The sequence below is a fragment of the Thalassophryne amazonica genome, chromosome 7 (assembly GCF_902500255.1).
Source record: "Thalassophryne amazonica chromosome 7, fThaAma1.1, whole genome shotgun sequence".
Classification (NCBI taxonomy): domain Eukaryota; kingdom Metazoa; phylum Chordata; class Actinopteri; order Batrachoidiformes; family Batrachoididae; genus Thalassophryne; species Thalassophryne amazonica.
Window position 1 is genome coordinate 75,634,002 of NC_047109.1, and position 5,785 is coordinate 75,639,786.

Sequence of the window (5,785 nt, forward strand, 5' to 3'; positions counted from 1 at the left end):
ATTAAACCATTACTTAAAAAGCCATCACTTGACCCAGCTATCTTAGCTAATTATAGGCCAATCTCCAACCTTCCTTTTCTCTCAAAATTCTTGAAAGGGTAGTTGTAAAACAGCTAACTGATCATCTGCAGAGAAATGGTCTATTTGAAGAGTTTCAGTCAGGTTTTAGAATTCATCATAGTACAGAAACAGCATTAGTGAAGGTTACAAATGATCTTCTTATGGCCTCAGACAGTGGACTCATCTCTGTGCTTGTTCTGTTAGACCTCAGTGTTGCTTTTGATACTGTTGACCATAAAATTTTATTACAGAGATTAGAGCATGCCATAGGTATTAAAGGCACTGCGCTGCGGTGGTTTGAATCATATTTATCTAATAGATTACAATTTGTTCATGTAAATGGGGTCTTCTTCACAGACTAAGGTTAATTATGGAGTTCCACAAGGTTCTGTGCTAGGACCAATTTTATTCACTTTATATGCTTCCCTTAGGCAGTATTATTAGACGGCATTGCTTAAATTTTCATTGTTACGCAGATGATACCCAGCTTTATCTATCCATGAAGCCAGAGGACACACACCAATTAGCTAAACTGCAGGATTGTCTTACAGACATAAAGACATGGATGACCTCTAAATTCCTGCTTTTAAACTCAGATAAAACTGAAGTTATTGTACTTGGCCCCACAAATCTTAGAAACATGGTGTCTAACCAGATCCTTACTCTGGATGGCATTACCCTGACCTCTAGTAATACTGTGAGAAATCTTGGAGTCATTTTTGATCAGGATATGTCATTCAAAGCGCATATTAAACAAATATGTAGGACTGCTTTTTTGCATTTACGCAATATCTCTAAAATCAGAACGGTCTTGTCTCAGAGTGATGCTGAAAAACTAATTCATGCATTTATTTCCTCTAGGCTGGACTATTGTAATTCATTATTATCAGGTTGTCCTAAAAGTTCCCTGAAAAGCCTTCAGTTAATTCAAAATGCTGCAGCTAGAGTACTGACAGGGACTAGAAGGAGAGAGCATATCTCACCCATATTGGCCTCTCTTCATTGGCTTCCTGTTAATTCTAGAATAGAATTAAAAATTCTTCTTCTTACTTATAAGGTTTTGAATAATCAGGCCCCATTATCTTAGGGACCTCATAGTACCATATCACTCCAATAGAGCGTTTCGCTCTCAGACTGCAGGCTTACTTGTAGTTCCTAGGGTTTGTAAGAGTAGAATGGGAGGCAGAGCCTTCAGTTTTCAGGCTCCTCTCCTCTGGAACCAGCTACCAATTCGGATCAGGGAGACAGACACCCTCTCTACTTTTAAGATTAGGCTTAAAACTTTCCTTTTTGCTAAAGCTTATTTAGGGCTGGATCAGGTGACCCTGAACCATCCCTTAGTTATGCTGCTATAGACTTAGACTGCTGGGGGGTTCCCATGATGCACTGAGTGTTTCTTTCTCTTTTTGCTCTGTATGCACCACTCTACATTTAATCATTAGTGATTGATCTCTGCTCCCCTCCACAGCATGTCTTTTTCCTGGTTCTCTCCCTCAGCCCCAACCAGTCCCAGCAGAAGACTGCCCCTCCCTGAGCCTGGTTCTGATGGAGGTTTCTTCCTGTTAAAAGGGAGTTTTTCCTTCCCACTGTCGCCAAGTGCTTGCTCACAGGGGGTCGTTTTGACCGTTGGGGTTTTTACGTAATTATTGTACGGCCTTGCCTTACAATATAAAGCGCCTTGGGGCAACTGTTTGTTGTGATTTGGTGCTATATAAAAAAATTGATTGATTGACTGATTGAAGTACAGTAAAATGCGCATATAATGGATTCAGATGGACCAGTGAATTTTGTCTGTTATGATCGAAACCTGTTATTTGTATAAAACGTGCAAAATCCATTTTTTTCTTCATCCACTACAGAGTGGTACCTTAAAATCTTAATGCCTGATTTATGAGGCTTGAAACTTGATGAGTTTCTGCAGCTGTTGATACCAAAATTGTAAAATTATTCATGTGACTTTTGATATTTACATATTTGAAACCAAGGAGTGTTTTTGTGTTCACCCTGTATATTTATTATTCTGAAATGAGACGGTCTTTTATTTTTGGTACTTTAAGTACCTTTTAATGTTTGTACTTTTACTCAAGTAATGTTTGCAATGCAGAACATAGTTGTCAGTATTGATGGCTGTGTGAAAGAATGAGCAAATCAATAATTGAAAATCCAGGTATCATATTATCATGTCACAATAACAGATGTATTGCAGCTTTATTGCATAGCACGGTTCCTGAATAACTCCAGCGTTTTTTTGTAATTTGTAGCTCAGACTGCAAGTACAGATCAGGAGGCAGCCTGCAGCTTTGAAAAGTGCAAAGTCTCCTTGCCCAAGATTCTACAAAAATGTAAGTGCAACAACACAATGCTTAAGAACTTAAGAAGGTATCATAAAAACACACATTGAAAAGCATCGCTGTATCTTTTTGTCAAAGTTCTGCTTTCAAAATAGGCGTTCTTATGAACTCCAGAATTCAAATTAATTCACACAAAGATTACAATGTACAGATGAGGGTAAACAAGTTGATCATTCTTATTTGTGCAAAAACTCATTGACATGGAATATCAATGCCGACTCCGGGTAGGGAGTGAGGTCGTGCCCCAAGTGAAGGAGTTTAAGTGCCTCGGGGTCTTGTTCATGAGTGAGGGGGCAACGGAGCATGAGATTGGCTGGAGAATCGACCCAGCAAGGGCGGTGTTGCATTCATTCTACTGTACTGTTGTGACGAAAAGGGAGCTGAGCCAAAAGGCGAAGCTCTCAATGTACTGGTCAGTCTTCGTTCCTACTCTCACCTATGGTCACGAGGGTTGGGTCATGACCGAAAGAACTAGACCACGAGTACAAACAGCTGAAATGGGCTTCCTCAGGAGGGTGGCTGGTGTCTCCCTTAGAGATACGGTGAGAAGCTCAGTCACCAGCGGGGAGCTTGGAGTAGAACTGCTGCCCCTTCACATTAAAAGTAGCCAGCTGAGGTGAAGGGCGCCCCCTGGGTGCTTCCATAGTGAAGGTGTTCCAGCACATCCAGCTGTGAAGAGACCCAAGGGAAGACCCAGGACTAGTGGGGAGATTATATCTCCATTGGCCTGGGAACGCCTCAGGATCCCCAGCAGAGGTGGTAATGTGGCTCGGGAAAGGGAAGTTTGGGGTCCCTTGCTGGAGCTGTTGCCCCAGCGACCGATCCTGGATAAGCGATGAGATGAGATATGGAATGTAGAGCTGATTAAATGCCTAGAAAAAACTTAAGTTGATGATACAACTTTTTGGTGAGCAATTTATTAATTTAGTCAGTTTTTCCATTGTGGTTCTGTGCTAGATCCTCACTCTCTGTCCTCTTTCCAGATCATAAATGCCAGCTGTGTGCGGAAGGATGCTGACGTTTGAGGGAGTGTGTTTCTACTTGTCCACGTTCAGGCTGAACTGGGAGGAAAGTCAGAGGAACTGCAGAAACAAAGGAGGATCTCTGGCTGTAATCACCAAACAGCAGAGTTCAGGTACCTGTAATGTCATTTAAAATGGTCACGTTATTCAAAATTTTAAAAAATCTACTTTTACAGGTAATCATGGTGAATGCCATGATTCTATGACTGTGTATGTAGACCCTCCCTCCTCCAACCCCCACTCTGCACATGCTGTACACAAAAATGAAGCCGCAACAACCCATTTTAGCCAACCCTGACATATTGTCACAGATGTGCTAAAAAAAAAAAATTGCGTATTTTCTTCCCTCATGTTTGTTGCAAACTTGTTGACTAGTTACAAGGAAATGTTGTATTGTTTGATAATCAGACCCTCAATATTGTACTTAACCAGGTTAGTCCCATTGATACTGAGATCTCTTTTACAAGGGAGACCTGTACAGTTTTTTAAGTTTCCAATTCACCTAATCCGCATGTCTTAGATGTTGGAGGAAGCTGGAGCAACTGGAGGGAACCCACGCAAACACGGGAGAACATGCAAACTCCACACAGAAAGCCTACAGGTGGAATCAATCCCATGACCTTCTTGCTGCGAGGGCAACAGTGCTAACCACTAAGCCACCGTGCTGCTCAGTTTAGCTATTTCAGACATTTCAGTGTCTGTTAAATCTCTCTTTTGGCTTGTTTTGTCTAAGGTGAAGAAACTTTGTAATAATTATGCATGCTGTGATATAGCATGTTAATCACTTTAGGCCACACCTTCTCTTATTACACAAATGCAAATCACCTGGGAACGCGTAAATCCAAGAAGCATTCAGGTTTCTATAGCTTGGAGTTGGGAAAATATGCATAGAAATAATGATAAGGGTACCATGGTGACGTAGTGGTTAGCGCTGTTGCCTCACAGAAGGTCAAGGGATTGATTCCCACAGGTGGCCTGTCTGTGTGGAGTTGGGTTGGTCTCTCTGTGCTGGCTTGGGCTCCCTCTGGGTGCTCCACTTCCAAAGACAGGCTTTTTAGGTCAATTGGAGACTTTAATTGAGTAGGCATAAACGGGAGTGTGAATGTGTTTGTCTGCTTATATATGGCCCTGAGATAGACTGGTGGCCTGTCTATGATGAAGCCCAACTGTTACTTGGTGGCCGCTAGGATAGCTTGTAGCTCCCCGTGACCCTTATTTGGAATGGGCAGATATAGAGAAATGAATGTTGATAGGGTCAGAATACTCACATACCAAATATGTCTGCACATGATTACATATTATAACTGTGCATTAGAAAATATATCAGAATATATATTAGAAAATAACTATTTTGACATGACATTGAATGGTACTTTTTCGACTAGACCTTTCTGACTGAGGAGGGGGATCGTCAAATACTGGATTGGGCTGAGACAAAATGCAACCAGTTGGAACTGGGTCAATGTTACGGCACTGGGAGAGAGGTAAAACATTCCTGAGAATTTATCTTCTGTACTAAAAGTCAATAAATGTATTTTGGTGGGATCACAAAAGGTTGTTTTGTTTTTCCTTGCAGTTTTTGGGCAGAAAGAAAGTCTGAGGGGGATTGTGGGATCCTGAACACCTATGAACCCCCTGAGAAGAACTGGATCAAAGCGTCTTGTAAGGCCGCCACCTACTTCATCTGTCAGAGGCAACTTTAAAATGATTTGTACAGAACTTGGAGCAAACCAATTTACTGCTGACAAATGTCACCTTCTTAATAAAACTCCATCTCACAAGTCTTTTTACTACACATTCCAAACAATGAATTACACTGTAAAAGTGAATCAAGCTTCATAATGTCATTTCTACTTTGCACTAAAGACAGCAAATTAGTTTTTCTTTTATGAATATAGGCTCTTATAAATTCAGATCAGGGTAACTAAGTGATATTAAATAAATGAGAATATGAATTTATTATACTTTGCCTCTGTTTGTTTGTTTGTGAACAGCCTGGAACCCACAATTTTCATATATTGTTATGACATTTTTACTGAAGATTCATATCCTGACAGGCAAGAACGGATTCAATTTTCAAGGTCAAAGGTCAAAGTCAGGAAAAATATTGGAAAAATACCTATCTTTTAACACTGAACAAATTTTTAAAAATTCATAACGCTGTCAAAAAGATGGAATTTCTTTCATTTTTTTAAAATGTAGGATGGCATCCTTTAGAACGAAATTGGTGGAGTTCAAAATAGAAGTATTCCACCTCGTGTGACGTTATGCTATCTTAGACTATAAGCATGCACAACTGGCCACCAAGCGGCCTATTACTCTGATTTGATCAACAAAAACAAGCACAATTAA

General features: G+C 40.5%; 1 long non-coding RNA gene across 1 annotated transcript; it reads left to right on the forward strand.

The window, feature by feature from the left end:
- Positions 1 to 4,833: 4,833 nt before the first annotated feature.
- On the forward strand, positions 4,834 to 5,168 carry LOC117513316. The gene is made up of 2 exons (XR_004561559.1): positions 4,834 to 4,917; positions 5,010 to 5,168. It is a non-coding gene; the product is annotated as an uncharacterized LOC117513316 (long non-coding RNA).
- Positions 5,169 to 5,785: the final 617 nt, after the last annotated feature.